Genomic DNA, 18086 nt, shown 5'->3' on the forward strand with positions numbered 1-18086 from the left:
CAGGAGATTGAGTGGGGGGGTGGGGGGGACAACCATCATATGTGCATTTTTCTTTATCTTCAACAATTACTTTTTTATAATTCTAAAATAATTTGTGATGAGCTGAGAGAGTAGAGCGGAGACAGATTAAAAGATAATGATACTGCATGTTTTAGTTGAAACAAAATCACTGTTCTATTTAAAAGAGTAATTTCAGCAATACATCTTGTGTAATGTTTTTTAATCACTTAGCGATTACTTGTGTGGTGCCGTTTGATTCATTGGTGTGTAAGTTCTTGATTAAAATGACTTTGACTTGGCCGTTACTGCCACGGAATAGGCCACCCATATGGCTCTAGTGTTAAATCAGTGAAAATCAATTAATTTAGCACACTACTTTTAGTTAAAGAATACTATGGGAAAAATGCTGACAGTTGCAAATATTCTCTTTGTGCGATCCCTCTACCCGACAAACAAAAAAAAAATATCCACTTTATTACAGGAAACCCATTATCTTAAGATTGCAGTTGTTCCTGAAGTAGATATTTTCTATGTATCGGAGCTAAAATAACAAAAGATTTGTATCAATTTAGAGACAACAGTGCAACTGTTACCTAATTACAATCATATCCACATATATCAAATGTTTGCTGCATTCACTGAAAACACTAGAATTATTTAAAGGAACACTCCAATTAAAAAATATATATATATTTTTCCCAGTTGAAATGTTTCATATACCTTTTTTTATTTTTAGAGTTTTGGCATTAAAATGGTTAAATCTAGTAAACTCACCTTTGTTCTAGTGTTGGGGGGATTTCCTCGCTGCTGCTCTGATGAAATCATCATTACTGATGACTTGTGTCCAAAGGGATGGACAAATTACTTAAAATTAACCCATTCACTACATGCCTTAGTCTGCTGAACTTTGAATGGGGGAACAATAAGTTAAATTGGAGTACCTGACCAGCACTGTCTAGATGTTCAATTGTTATCATGTTACTCCTCTACCATCTTCCTCCCTTATTTTTAAATATCCATCCCCATACCACAGGTTAGGGGAGTATCAGGCAGCTTGGCTGTCTGCAGATTACATTTTTGACCCCTTGACTGCTAGCCGTATGTCAAGGACATAAGGTAGATCCTTTGATGAATCCTCTATTTTTTTCAGCACCTTACAGACCAGGAGATAAGGGTTGTGAAGGGGAAGCTTCCACGCACTCAAAGGTAACCTATGATAATGTGCTCGTTTCTTCACTCCAAGTACAATCTCATGATTTGATTTTTACTGTACAATTTAATCCAAGCCTATGAGTTGAACAATGAATTAATACAATATTTGGCTTGTCTTCTGTCATTAACAAAGCATATCAAATATTGAGCTCAACTTGATCCCACCTATTTTTCTGGATTACACTGCGAAATACATGCATAAGGATGAATTTGCAGTGTGTGGTGTAAGCATGTGGTCTGCAAAGTACAGTTAATACAGTAACTTTAGAGCACTCGAGATCACTAGATAGCCGAGAAGATTACAATTTGCTTCATTGGTCCAAGTTATAAATTGCTGTACTGCACTGACTTATCTCTAACAGGGTTAGTTACAAAAAGTGTGGATTCTTGGAATTCAAAGTGAATTTCAAATTTAAGGGCAAAATAATTTAAATGGAAGCATAGAAACCTTGAATAATTTTTTTTCTGTTTGGCTATCTTGGCCTTAAGATTGAAATTCACTTTAAATTCATGACATTTCTCTTTATTGAATAACCTTGATAATAAAATGTAAATAAAAAGCATATAATTATTGGTCATAAAAATAATTGCTTCAAAATAAATACGTTTACTATATTACTATAGAATACAGTCATTGGCACAGTGATGGCTATGTGGCAAACCATAATATCAGCTACTCTAGAATTTGGAGTACTTATGGTATTCTATTATTTGTTCTAAGGTTAATATGGACCTGGATTAATAGAAAAAAAATGATGTCTGCTTGTAAGGGATTGGTAAATCCTTACACTGTCAAAAATGGAAAGTGAAAAATCTTGACTTAAAAATGTGTCGTTAAATCCCATGACAGTTGGGTTGGAAACTGAAAAAAAACACTATAGTGTGAGGAATACAAACATGTGTTAAACTATTTAGCTCCACAGTCCCTTTCTGATTGCATGGTAAAGGTGTTTTTACTAACCTTTTTTTCCCCACAATGTGTCTGTCTTGCCGCTGCTTGCCCTGCCTCAATGGCTGAGATCATCAGTCTTGATGATGTCAACCAATCCAATGCTTTCCTGTAGGAAACTATATCCACTCTATTTAGTAGAAACACTAACATGTACACAAATACATATTTAAAAATATATGTACAAAAAGAGCTTAGGAGAAATGTATACTAGACAAGCATAAAACAAGTTACAAAATAATGCAACTTTACCATGAAAAAATGTGGATAGGTGTTGGTTATAGGATAACAGTGAATCACAGTTGTGCTCAATTGTCCTATATTTGTAACGTTTTAGAAAAAGAAATAACTTGTACTTTGAATAAAAGTATTAATTATGAAGGTGTGTTGCAATACAGTGTCGTTCATGAAGTTTGTACAGATGCTTACTAGGTATGCAGTATACCTCCAAAATGCTCTATTTATGAAGGATGGTCCCTATTATGGGCCTAAATATCTCTGTTCTTCTTTTCTATCCCAATGTCCTTTAATTCTAAGAGTTCCATATTGCTGATGTGTCTAAGTGTATGACAGAACTCCATAGAAATAACACTCACGGCAATGTGTTTTTAAACGACAATAAATGTTTTTAGAAATACATTTGTGGGAATAAGATACATTGTTCTTGTTCTAAATTACATTTTAGCTACATAGATTGTTATTAGTAAGACACGTAAACTTTCTCAGAACAGCCTCCGTCCCTGGCCACACCCCCGAAAATTAAAGTGTCCTTCTCTGGCCATTTTAAATGTTGGGTGGAATGAAGCATACCACTAAGGAGCAGCAGCATGTACCTGTACGGTGTCAGAAATTAACAAAGTGTGACCTGAAAAGGCTATGGACATGTTTGTCAAGCATTTCTAGACACAAATATGTACTTATAATCGCCTAAATAAGACCACCAGTAGCGTTCAGCTTGTTTAACTCAATAGTCTACAGCAGTGGTCCTCAAACTAGTCCTCAAATCACCCCTACTAGTCCAGGATTAAGGGATAACCCAGTTGTTTGTAAGGTTTTGATTTTTTTCTCTCTCTAAAAACACCTTCGACACAACTGGTTAATCCTTAAATTTTGAACTGGTAGGCATGCCTTGATTACTAGTTTGGGAACCCCTGGTCAATAGAACTTACATCTGAAGCTACCCGAGGCTTATTTGTTTTTAATGTTTTCTTGCAGATTATAGATAGGATATGGTCAGGGCCAGATTAAGAGCCCAGTGGGCCTGGTGATGACAATTATGATGGGCCTATTTACAAAATCTTATTGACCAAAAACACTAAAACAATCATACCTCCTAAGCATCATGTATCTGATGGAGATGGTGTTGGAGGGAAACTCAAAGGATGCATCTATACGAAAACACATACTCTATGCTAATCTCTCTCTAATTTATGCTTTCATCTTTCAAGTAAATCTATATCCCCTAACAGCAGTGTCCAGTGAAGCAGTAAGTCAATGGGCAGGGTAAAAGAGTGTGCCACTGGCGCGAATCACGTGACCAGACCTGCCAAAAGGGGTGAACATGCCCAAAAAGGGGGCATGTTTGTCCAAAGAATTGGAAGGCCAGTCTGGCATGAATGCATGCCAGACTGTCTGCCAATCATGCAGGCTGTCCAACTAAGGGCATACTATGCCAGCAGCACCCTGAGCTTGACATAAATGCATCAAATGATGCACCTACTCCACGCTTTCTAAGGACTGTCCCCTAGCACTCACATGTCCACTTGTCTCCTTATCATCGTACTACAGGCAGAAGTTCCTGGTATATAGTCAGACAGAGAAAAGGTGTATGTAGTGGTTGTTGAAGAAAGGGGACATGCCACAGTGCTAGAGAGAGACCATAGTCTGCATTATCTAAACTTATTTTATTGTCATCCAGTCCACACAGGTTTTGTTCTCATGCATCCCTCTTAAGCTTCCAAACTTAAAGGGACACTATAGTCACCAGAACAACTACAGCTTATTGTATTTGTTCTGGTAAGTAGAATCATTCCCTTCAGCCGTTTTGCAGTAAACACTGTCTTTTCAGAGAAAATAACTCTGAAGGCCACTCCTTAGATGTCTGCTAGAGGTGCCTCCTGGGGCAGTACTGCCTAGTGTGCAGCACCGCCATTCAGTGTCTCCACCCTCTGCATGCAGATACTGAACTTTCCTCATAGAGATGAATTGAATCAGTTTATCTTCATGAGGAGATGCTGATTAGCCAGGGCTATGTTTGACTTGTGCTGGCTCTGCCCCTGATCTGCCTAGTTGACAGTCTCATCCAATCCTATGGGGAAGCATTGTAATTTGCACAGACCACCACTTCTAATGATGTCAGCAGACAGAGTCTGTTCAGAGGCAGACAGGGACAGAGCCAGCAGCTGCAGACTTGAATACAAGTAAGAGTTTACTATATTTAGGGAGGCAAGAGGGGGCCAGGGGGGCTTAATTGTGGTTTTAACATAAGATCAGAAATACATGATTTTGTTCCTGACCCTCTAATGTTCCTTTAAGCAAGAATATGTGAAGAGTAGTTAGGGTTGCCACCTTTCTTGGAAAAAAATACCAGCCTTATACATTTGAATAATTAATTAGTTATGCGTGACATCACATGATGTCAATCACAAGGAGTGACATAAGAGAAAATTCTGTAAAATCACCAACAAACTACTCACAGTTTGATGCTGCTGTGTAGATGGATTGCTCCCAGTGTCTCCCTGTCTCCCAGTGTCTCAATCTCGCAAGTCACCCAGTCTCTCAGTGTCCCTATGTATCACAGTGTCAGTGTCCCCATGTCACCCAGTCCCCTAGTCTCCCAGTGTCTCAGTGTTCCCATTTCTCCCAGTGTCCCCATGTCTCACTGTGTCCCCATGTCACTGAGAGACCCGGTGACACTGAGACACTTGGGTACACTGGGAGACATGGGACACTGGGAGACATGGAGACACTGAGTCACTAGGGACACTGGGAGACATGGGGGCACAGACACTGGGAGACCAGGGGACACTGGGAGACATGGGGACACTGTGTCCCTAGTGTCTCCTTGTCCCAATGTCTCCCAATGTCCCTATGTCTCACAGTGTCCCCATGTGTCTCAGTGTCCCTATTTCTCTCAGTGTCCCTGTGTTTCCAGTGTCCCCACGTGTCTCAGTGTCCCCAGGTCTCCCAGTATCCCCTAGTGTCTCAGTGTCCCCATGTCTCCTTGCTGCCTTTCCCCCATCCCTCACTTACCTGAGCTGTAGAGCTCCTGTCTGGACTCTCTGTGCTGTGTAGCTGCTCCCCCATGGATCAGTGAGTAGTAGAGAAAGGCAGGGAGGGATATGCTGTAACTTCCTATCCCTGCCTCTCTCCACACACAGTGGCCGGTGCTGGTATTGCAGAGTAATTTCCATTTATACTGAGAAAAATACCTGCAATACTGGCACTGGCCAGGCAGCCTCAAATACCAGCTGTGCCAGTAAAATACCAGTCAGGTGGCAAACCTAAGAGTAGTGTGTAAAAAAAAAAAAAAAGTGGGCCTATTCAATGGACCTCTACCTGGAGCTGCAGCTCCATCAGCCCTTATGTTAATCCGGCCCTGGATATGGTATAGTATGGACATGTATTTTTTTTTATATTTTGGCAGATGCCTTGGTGGGATTTTTGATTCTGGTCTTAGTTTTGTCCCTTTATTACGCAAACCAGTAAGGCATTTGTTGACATGTTTATTTCCCACAACAGTCTATAATGAATTCTGCTGCTACACATATTTTCCTTACCATAAAAAGTCAAATTTTCAACTGTAGATTTAACACTCTTACCTCAGTATAGAGCATTCACACTTCTGTTTAATTTAGTTAGAACCTGGCTTCATGCCTAGCATTTCTTTACATTCTACATATTGCCTCGCTTTGGGAAAGCCTTGTGAAAAGTACTTTATCATAAAATACATCTCCAAATAAAATCTAACCCTCCAACATATGATTGATCAATTAGTATCAAGTCGTAGAGCTATGGAAGAAACCAGACACACCTAACATAACAAAAAATAATTTCATTAAAAAGTATGGCATAGCTGGACTTAAGACACCCATCTCTTTCTACATCTCTATTGTTCACTCTGCTTTTCCTTTCTTCCTCTCTATTCCCTATATTCTCCCCTCCTTCCCTTCATTTATGTCTGCCTCTTTTTTATAATCCAGTTTACAAATTCATAATTCTACCATTTTTTTTTTACGTTTAAAACCCCATTAAAGCCACATAAAGTAATAGTTTTAATTTCTAATGAAGCCATATACATTAACCCCTTAAGGACACATGACATGTCTGACATGTCATGATTCCCTTTTATTCCAGAAGTTTGGTCCTTAAGGGGTTAAAGGGACACTATAGTGACAGGAATGCATACATGTATTCTTGTCACTATAGCGGTAATATACTATTTAGCCCCCCGGCTCCACTGTAACCTATGCAAAAGGTTACAGTGGTTACTCATTCCTTACCTTTATTCCAGCGCCACGTGGGTTCGCTGGCACTGGCACCACCCAGACCTGCCTCCTTGGCTGAGATAAGCAATATCGATGATCTCAGTCCATCAGAGGCTATTGCGCATGTGCAACAAAACACTGTGCTGCACCAATCAGCATCTCCTAATAGAAATGCACTGAATCGATGCCTTTATTTATTTATATAAAATATTTTACTGGGAAGGATACATTGAAATGGAGAATGCTCAGCATCTCAATGCAGAGCGTGGAGACATTGAATGTCAGTGGTGCACATTGTGCAGCCCTGACCCAGAAAGCACCTCTAGTGGATGATCTAAATGATAGCCACTGAAAGAGTCCCTAGGCAGTATTATAAACACTGCCTTTCTCAGTGTTTACATTAAAATGCCTACAGGGACATGCTGTAGACACTACAAAAACTGCATTAAGCTGTACTTGTTATGATGGCTATAGTGTCCCTTTAAGGTCTATATATTCTCTTTTTAAGCACATTTTTGATTGTTAGATAAGAACATTTTATTTTATCCATAAATTAATTGATTTGTCCAAATTCAGTTTTACAAGTTTAGATACTATCCGTTGGAGTATATACAAATTTTAGACTTAATATTGTCTAGTTCTTACCAAGTATTGTGAAATTACTACTTATGCATGAAAAGACAATATATATGTTATAGGGAGTGTAATTTTGTTTGTTTGATTTTTTTATCCTTACTTTTTATAAATAAAAAACATATCTAATTAACTATTGAAGATGTTGGTGCTATGTGAAAGCTAATAATCATCAAACCTCATTGAATTTATGTGAACCCAAATGCCCACTCTGGAAAATCCTGCCAATTGCTAAGGATTTGTGTGAGTGGTGTACATTGGTACTCAGAAACTAAGTTATACTGGACTTAATTTATTTGATGTCAACCCTGATATTGATCGGATGATCCAGAGGTTTGAATTGGTACAACCTAGTCAACTGAGCTACAAAGAACAAGCTGTAGAGATTGAATTTCTCTCTTTTTTTTCAGATGCTTAGCTCTGCCCCTTTATCTGGGCATCTAAAATATTGTTTCTTTCAGTTTTTTTATTCAACATTATTCAGCATGACTTTTTTATTCCTAATGAAGATGAATATTGAAAGAAAACGTCAAATGCAAAAACTTCAAATTTTGCAAGCTGACAAGTACTGGATGTGTCTTACGTTGAAGTTGTATTTTTCATATCCTTGTCCTTTATTTCAATTAAATCACATTGTTTAGTTGGTGAGCCTTTACATTTTTTTTTTGTCGTATCCCTTTATGCTCATCTGTCAGAGAAAATCACAATCATCTTAGCAACTGTCACAATGGCAATCAAAACTGACTAATGTCTTAAAAAAAATTTACCTTATTTCTCTCCTCATTTTATCTAATCACTTGACACGGGACGGCTCAAGTTAGCTACTTATTATTTCAAAACGGCACTATTCAATTTTTTTTGTTGTTTTAAAGACCTGGGCATTTAAATTGGAACTGCAGCAAATGTGCTGCAGACAATCACAAAATTAAAACGCAAAATCCAAGAGAAGCCCCTAAGTTATCACTAGTGTTTTTGGTACAATAATGTGAAGACCTAATTAATCTAACTGTTGCCTGTTTAATTGGTACACATCCATGTAGAGACATAGAAACATAGAAACATAGAATGTGACGGCAGATAAGAACCATTTGGCCCATCTAGTCTGCCCAATTTTCTAAATACTTTCATTAATCCCTGGCCTTATCTTATAGTTAGGATAGCCTTATGCCTATCCCACGCATGCTTAAACTCCTTTACTGTGTTAACCTCTACCACTTCAGCTGGAAGGCTATTCCATGCATCCACTACCCTCTCAGTAAAGTAATACTTACTGATGTTATTTTTAAACCTTTGCCCCTCTAATTTAAGACTATGTCCTCTTGTTGTGGTAGTTTTTCTTCTTTTAAATATAGTCTCCTCCTTTACTGTGTTGATTCCCTTTATGTATTTAAATGTTTCTATCATATCCCCCCGTCTCGTCTTTCCTCCAAGCTATACATGTTAAGATCCTTTAACCTTTCCTGGTAAGTTTTATCCTGCAATCCATTAACCAGTTTAGTAGCCCTTCTTTGAACTCTCTCTAAGGTATCAATATCCTTCTGAAGATAGGGTCTCCAGTACTGTGTACAGTACTTCAAGTGAGGTCTCACCAGTGTTCTGTACAATGGCATGAGCACTTCCCTCTTTCTACTGCCAATACCTCTCCCTATACAACCAATAATTCTGCTAGCATTTCCTGCTGCTCTATTACATTGTCTGCCTACCTTTAAGTCATCAGAAATAATCACCCCTAAATCCCTTTCCTCAGATGTTGAGGTTAGGACTCTATCAAATATTCTGTACTCTGCCCTTGGGTTTTTACGCCCAAGATGCATTATCTTGCACTTATCCACATTAAATGTCAGTTGCCACAACTCTGTATTTAGTGAGCAAAGAGGGCTATTCCTTGGTGTGAGGCAAAAAATATTAAGGCATTTGGAGAGTTTTTACCATCTAAAATGTAACAAGATTTTTTTCTGTCTTTTACTTTGCAAAAAATACATTAAAATATTACTACCATAACCGAGCTACTGAATAACAAAAGGCAGAGAAATACGAAAATATAATTTATAAGAAGTAATGTGTTAATAAAACACATTACTACTGTGTATGTGACTTTAAGATTTGTATTGTTACGCACTGCAAGTCATTCGTATTTAGGCCAGTTGGGTTATCGTTCAAATTCCTAAACGAAGAGCCGATATGCAGTTGAATCAAGAACTAAAGATAGCATGCGATGGAGGAGTATGTCCGTTTCATTTGTGATTAGTAATTCCACTGATGGCATAAAAAAAAAAAAAAAGTCGATTGATTAGAAAAAAGATGATTGACGGCTATAAATTGCAATACACTGACTGACATGCCCTTTTGGTTCATCCGATTCATTTTCCTGAATATTGTTTTGTGAAAGGGACACTATAGACACCAAAACAACGTTAGCTTAATGAAGCAGTATTAGTCCATAGATCATGTCCCCTGCAGTCTCACTACTCAATTCTCTGCCATTTATGAGTTCAATCACATTGTTTATGCAGCCCAAGTCATACCTCTCTGCATGTAACATGCACAGCTTTCCTGAACATGTCCTGTAAAGCGAGATCTAATGTGTATACTTCATTTATTCACAGTCCGTTTCATTTGGAATGTGGTGTCTCCTGCCCTATTAATAGCTTGCTAGACCCTGCAGGAGTGTTCTGCTTGTTCAATTTACAGTTCAATTTACAGAGACAAACACTTTTAAATTAAGTTAACATCCCATATGAGTCACAGCCATGGGAGGTGTGGCTAAGGCTACATGCAAAGAAACAATAGTGATCTTACTCAGTGGTGTATCCTGGTTTTGTGCTGCCCTAGGCAGGACAAAACTCAGGCGCCCCCCTCCCACCCACGCCACCCTCACCCAACCCTCCCCACCCGCGCCACCCCCACCGAACCCTTCCCCCGTCCCGCCTTCTAAATACACACACACACACATTCACTGACAAATACGCATACACTAGGTAACAGAAACACACTCACTAGCAGACACACACACAGTCTAACAGACACACTTACAGACACACACACTGACATACACACACACTAACACACACACACAGACCCACACACATACAGACATACACACACACACACATACAGACATACACACACACTAACAGACACACACACAGACACACTAACAGACATACACACACTAACAGACATACACACACACAAACACACACACAAACTAACAGACACACAGACCCACTAACAGACATACACACACTTACAGACATACACTTACAGACATACACACACACACTAACAGACATACACACACACACACACTAACAGACATACACAGACATACAAACACACTCAATCACTAACATATTTAATACATTTTTTTTTTTTTTAATTTAACCCCCCCCAGCCTCCTTACCTTTGGGAAAGCTGGGGGGGGGGGATATCTGTCTCCCTGGTGGTCCAGTGGCTGCTGGGCAGTGCGGGTAGGTGGGCGGCCGGCGAGGGAGCACTTCCTCTGAGCGGTCTGCTCAGCTCCCTCGCGCGCCGCAGAGTGATGCTGGGAGGCGGAGCCGGAATATGACGTCATATTCCGGCTCCCAGCCTCACTCTGCGGCGCGCGAGGGAGCTGAGCAGACCGCTCAGAGGAAGTGCTCCCTCGCCGGCCGCCCACCTACCCGCACTGCCCAGCAGCCCGCCGGCCGCCCAGCATGCCTTGTTAGCCGCAAGGCTAACAAGGCATTTGCCCTGGGCATTTGGGGGCGGCTTTTTTTGCCGCCCCCTGAAAAATGCCGCCCAAGGCAAATGCCTTGTTTGCCTCGCGGCAAATACACCCCTGATCTTACTCCTAATTCAGAGATGGAGCAGGGAGACTTCAGGTGCATGATTTACATACAATCTATCCACTGCTTCATTTACTTAAGGTTGTTTTAGTTAATATAGTGTCCCTTTAACAAAATTCGGAGGAGCCAAACATGCATATGGCCGATATTCGCCTATCCCGATACCATTTTTTTTTTGCTGTACTCAAGTCTACTGTGTATTTTACTGAGATAAGCCAGTATGATAACATAGTTATTATTTGTGAATATAATTGAGCAGTTATTACATGTTCTAAGAACAATAGAATAAAGTACACATTGTGCCAATATAAAAAAATAGTAACTTTCTAGGATTTTTAATATGATGTTTAATTATCCTTATATTTAGCAAATATGTAACAAATAAAATGAAATGTAGACATTTACAACTTCTTATGCTGAAATTGGACGTCTCCATCTTACCTCCTATACCAGGGTGGGGAGAAAGGAAATAGTATTTATATTTCTCCTATGCATTTGTTTGCCCCGACTATGCCGTGTCTGAACTGGATGATGATATAATTTGCTAAATCTATAATATAAATGTAAAAGAAAGCAGAGCATCTCGTGAAATAATAACCACAAGTTACATGTATTTTCAATGTTTTATTCAATGGTGTAAATTCCACTGAAGTGACAATTCCCCTTTAGCATCAAGTTCTTTTTACTTCTCACACTTTCGGGGAAAGCTTTTTATAAGATGTGCGAAGAAAAGAAAGGTCTGTCTCGTGTTTTTATAATGGTGGTTTCATTTTCAGCATATTCGTAAACAATAAATGAGTGGAATGAGTACCTGGCACAGAAATTTCTGTACAAGCTGGTAATCATTCTTGAAGTGTAAATGAAGGTAAGTGAGGCTTTATGGAGTAAATTTAATTTTGCATAAAAATGACATTAAAAACATGAATACATGATTTTGGTAATGAAGGGGAGAGAGTGAATTCATAAAAATTTAGCTGAAATATCAACATCCAGCTACATAAGACAATGATTATCTCAGAGTTGGTGTAGAGCAGAGTCTGAATGGGCTTCTTTGAAGTGAATGTCCCAAAGAAACCAACTGTTCAGAGAATTTGAAGTAGGGTGGAACGTTTTTTTGGATGGGCTTGTTTATTGAAACATGGTGCAGTGTTATCTTGATGTGCATGAGAAGCATTTTTCCTTCTATCATTTACAGGGTTATTAACTAAAGTGAGAATACAATATGACTCACATTTATGGTCAAAATAGCCAAACTGGAAAAAGTCTAACTCTGGCCTTAGATATGAATTCACTGTGTATTCTCACTTTAGTAAATAACCCTGTTAGTTTGATGAATATGTGTAGGGTCTTGTGGAAACATATCAAAAATGCTATTATAGGTCTTTTGTACAATGTATCTACAGCACAATGTTTATACATTGTGCATAACTTCATAACACTAGAGTTGCACTTCCTTCCTCGAACTCTGAGTAGATCTATTTTGGAGTAGACTTGTACAAAGTGAGATAATTCAGTTTGGCTAGATCATTTTGTCTTGGGGGGAAAAAAAATGTTACTATCATGTGGTGGTTCAGCTCACCCAAATATTGTTAACAAAAAAGATTCAGGAAAATGAATACGATGAACGAAAAGGACATGAAAATTTGCCAATCAGTATACAGCAAGCATCATTTAAGCTGTGGTTTCAAAACATCTGGGGATCTACCTTGTGGGCACCCCTGGCCTAGACAGTCTCGTTGGCACTAAGTACTAAACAAGATATTTCTTTGGTGACTCATAAAAATCAACATTTGGAAACTGCTTTTATCATGCAGATGGCCGAATCTAAATTTTTATAGCAAAATGCGATTGTCGGTCTTTAAAGAGTGTCATTTCACATAAATACAGATATGCAAGCCCCTCCCCAATGGTATATTTCTGTGATTCTTTTACAGTACACTATTAGATACAAATACTCTACATTGTATTCTATTCTCTTATTGCTAAATAAAATCTTATATATCGTAAAAGGAATCCGTAAGGAGGCTGTATCAAATCTGTATCTCATTTTCCTAGTTCTGCACTTTTGGCCCAATATTAGCGATTCTTTGCCAACCCATGTGTGTCCCTCATTTCATGGTGTAAGTATGTGAATGAGTGAGTTTAGGAGTCTGTTTATAAAATAAGTGGTTATGTAATAAAATACAATGTAGGACATCCTTCTGAAAATCTGAATGTTTTACAACACTTTTTCGTCAAGCTCTTGAATTCCTTAAAGATGTTGTTACATGCTGACTCAGTGGCATTATTCACTAGACTTTTCAACTCTTATGAATTAAGATCTAGGGACTGTTACATTTTTGGTATTCAACTTGAAAAAGTTGAAAAATAAACCAAGCAGGGCAAAACTTACTACTTTACAACATCTAAAGATAAATTGTGGATTAGGAGTTCCAGACTTTTGTAAATATTATACATCAACAAATGCTGCCTCCGATATTAAATTTAATATAGACTTCAACAAACCAAGAAGGCTGGGGATGGAGTCAGATAAATTAAATCCCATTTCAATTAAAAACATTTTATGGTTACCTCCAAATAAACACCCAAAAATTCTGATATGTTTCCTACTACCAAAATTACCCTAAAAGCTTGGGACACATTTCTCCATTAACTTTACATTTTTGTAATGAAATACAAGTTGGTATCTAATTATAAACTAAATATTAATAAATATATGATTTCAGATCTTAATTTAGATAATGTAAGTAAAAGGGAAATCAGAAAAAAGCACGAGTTTCTGTGGGTAGAAGAATCAATTGATTACTGAGGTATCAGTTTAACAAGAGGTATAAACCGAATCATGGAGACACATTTTTTGAATCTTCTACAGAATACTAATAGATGGTTAAAGGAGGTAAAAATCTAGAGATAGCTTTCTGGGTAACAGTTAATGTAGTGAATGCATATGTTATCCCTAAATGGAATTATTTGTTTCAAATGTTACCACTAAACATTCCTGATAGTTGGCTAGCTATGATTCAAAACTGTTTTATGCAATATATATGGAAAGGCAAAAAAACAAGATTGAGTCAAATCACTCTAGCCCAGAAGATGAATAAGGAAGGTATGGGTTACCCAATTACCGTATATACTCGAGTATAAGCCGAGTTTTTCAGCCCATTTTTTGGGCTGAAAAACCCCAACTCGGCTTATACTCGAGTCAAGGTCTGTATTATGGCAATTTGCATTGCCATAATACAGACCGGGGGAGAGGGGGGCTGGCAGAGCTGTACTTACCTGTTCTGCAGCTCCTGTCAGCTCTCTCCTCCTCCGCGCCGTCCGTTCAGCACCTCGGTCAGCTCCCAGTGTAAGTCTCGCGAGAGCCGCGGCTCTCGCGAGACTTACAGTGTGAGCTGATAGAAGGAGCAGCACGGACGGCGCAGAGGAGGAGAGAGCTGACAGGAGCTGCAGAACAGGTAAGTACAGCTCTGCCAGCCCCCCTCTCCCCCCCACTGAACTGCCACTGGACCACCAGGGAAGGAGAGCCCCCCTCCCTGCCATGTATCAAGCAGGGAGGGGGGACGAAAAAAAAATAAAATAAGAAATAATAATAAAAAAATAAAATAATAATAATAAAAAAAATAATTAAAAAAAAGGGGGTATAAGGACAACTGTGGGAGGGGGGGGGTATAAGGACCACTATGGGAGGGAGGGGGTGGGATAAGGACCACTATGGGAGGGAGGGGGGGTATAAGGACCACTATGGGAGGGAGGGGGGGTATAAGGACCACTATGGGAGGGTGGGGGGGGATAAGGACCACTATTGGAGGGAGGGGGTGGGATAAGGACCACTATGGGAGTGTCAGACCTTCCGGCATTCGCTAACCGTGGACTTCCGGGTTCTCGGAGCGCGGCCACTCCCCCTCCTATGACGTGGTCGTTCCCAGGGTTCATAGAGAGTCCGCGTCAACACCACAGTGCTTGATCAACTCGAAAGCTCCCGCGAACTTCAAACTGAATAATTACTTCTACTGTGTATCGGACCCGGACTGTTTAATCATTTACCCTCCTTCTCCTCTCCTACGACCTCGGACTGTTTTTGGATATTCTCTTGCCTGCTGCAACCTCGATTCTCTCTGGAATCTCCATCACCAATTTGGATTATCACTCCTTCATAAGTTAAGTAAACCAGATTGGCTCAACCTTAATATATAACCATCCTAAATCTAAGTGGTTCGCTATCTGCTCCACATCAACTCATAATCTTATTTCCAACACCTACTTATTTATCTGCATCCTACTTTGGAACTTCTCGCTGGTTGTGTTAAAATTACCTTATCCTAAAACAACTTCAAACACCGCTGCTGGTTATAACCTGCCAGGAATTAAAGAGACAGTTCATTTTGATTATCTTTTTTATTTAAAGTAATAAACGTTATCAAACTCAGAAATCTGCAGTTGTTTCCATCTTGTCAACAATTGAGCGATACAGATTGATCAAGCCTAATTAATGGATACAGCAGATCTCACTTCTGAAATCACCAGATTAAACCAAAGGGTGGATACTCTCACTCAAGGCATGCAAGATCTACAGATCACCAATGAAAGAATCCTTACTTATGTAAGGGACTTGCAAACCCATACTCCTCACACAGTTACACACTCGGCTAGTGACCCTGCTGTCTCCAACCCCGAAAAATTCTCTGGAGACAGGTCCCAATACAGAGAGTTCATCAATTCCTGCAAGTTGTTGATTGCATTAAAACCCCGATCATATCCCACAGAAAGATCTAAAGTTTGTTCTGTTATTTCATTTTTGAGAGGTGAACCCATGGCCTGGGCTCATTCCTTTCTTGAGAATGATGATCCCATATTGGATTCTCTGGATGAATTCTTTGAAGCCATGTCTCTCCTTTACGAAGACCCAAACAAACAAGCGACTGCAGATTTAACCATTAGAACACTGCAGCAAAGAAACCGGCCTGTTGAAGATTACATTGCTGAATTCAAACGATGGGCACCTGAAACTCAGTGGAATGACATAACTCTACGTAACCAGTTCCGTATTGGGTTATCTGAAGCTGTCAAAGATGAGCTCTCCAGAACTGAACTACCTACTACACTAAATACACTTATTCAACTGTCAATCAGTATCGACAGAAGACTTAGGGAAAGAAAAGCTGAGAAATCACTCACTAGCTCTCTATGGAAAAAACCCTTCACCTCTTCAAAGGCACCGGAGAAACCTATAACTCCCGCTGAACCTATGGAAATAGGGGTTGTGAGAAGTTCTCTTACTCCAGAAGAGAGAACCAGAAGAAGACAACTGAACCTCTGCATGTACTGTGCTTCGCAAGAACATGTGGTCCCAGACTGTCCCCTATTGAAACGTCCAAGAGGCGGTAAGCATGGTTCTACCACGACTATAATGAGTGTACTTCCTTCTAAACCAACCTCTCATTTCTCCTCTGTCTCTCTCATATTACAGTGGGACAAAGAAAGAATTACGACTAAGGCCATTATTGATTCCGGTGCTAATGGGGTGTTCCTGGACTCATCCTTTGTTACAAAAAATAAAATTCCTTGTGTTCAAAAACGTAATTCCGTCTCTGTCAGAGTTATTGATGGCTCCTTAATCTCCTCGGGGCCCATTCGCCTTGAAACTGTCCCTTTAAGGACTACTACTAATTATGTCCATTCTGAATTTCTTATTTTTGATGTCATAAATTCTCCTCTTTATCCTATAATATTAGGGATAGACTGGTTACGGACTCACAACCCACTTATTACCTGGGCTCCTTTCTCTCTCACGTTTAACTCTGCATATTGCCAGAAAACATGTCTACAACACATCCCCATTTTGCATGTTACTAGGGAATCCACTATACCTTCCAGCTATTCGGAGTTCGCTGATGTGTTCAGTAAAAAGGAAGCAGAGACACTTCCTCCTCATCGACCCTATGATTGTCCGATTGACCTTGTTCCTGGTGCCCCTATCCCTTTTGGACATATTTATCCCCTCTCTGAATCAGAGCTAAAAACCCTCAAGGAATACCTAGATGAAAACCTCCGGAAGGGGTTCATTAGACCTTCCTGTTCACCAGCCGCTTCCAGCATGTTTTTTGTAAGAAACAAGGACCAGACTATTCGGCCAATCATCGATTACAGGTCTTTAAATAAAATAACTATCAAGAATCGTTACCCTCTTCCCCTGATCAATGAACTGATCGAAAGATTAAGAACAGCTACCATCTACACTAAACTTGACCTTCGTGGGGCATATAACCTTGTTAGAATCAAAGCCAATGATGAATGGAAAACGGCGTTCAGAACCCGATATGGTCTTTACGAATATCTTGTCATGCCCTTCGGGCTATGTAACGCCCCTGCAACCTTTCAGCATTTCATTAACGATATCTTCCGAGATCTCCTAGACGTTTGTGTCATCATTTACTTAGATGATATTCTCATCTACTCCAACAACCTTGAAGAACACAGAAAACACGTGAGATGGGTATTATCCAGATTAAGAACACACAAATTATACGCAAAACCAGAAAAATGTATATTTGAAGTCAATGAAATCACTTTTTTGGGATATGTTATCTCCCCTCATTCAATAAGTATGGATACCTCCAAAATAGATTGCATTGTCAACTGGTCTACTCCTACTAATACTAAAGACTTACAACGTTTTCTGGGATTTGCCAACTTCTATAGGAAGTTCATTAAAAACTACTCCAAGGTTGCTCATCCCCTCAACCTGCTCAATAGCAGTAAACGGTCCTTTGCTTGGAACGAAGAGGCTCAAGCAGCCTTTGATGAATTAAAACGGAGATTCACAAGTGCACCCATTCTTCAACTACCTAATCCTGCTTTTCTCTACGTCATGGAAACGGATGCTTCTGATACAGCTATCGGGGCTGTCCTCTCTCAACACCAAACGCCTCAAGATCCTCTCCATCCAGTAGCTTTTTTTTCACGATCCTTGTCTCC

Source organism: Pelobates fuscus, chromosome 12 (assembly GCF_036172605.1).
Source record: "Pelobates fuscus isolate aPelFus1 chromosome 12, aPelFus1.pri, whole genome shotgun sequence".
NCBI lineage: Eukaryota > Metazoa > Chordata > Amphibia > Anura > Pelobatidae > Pelobates > Pelobates fuscus.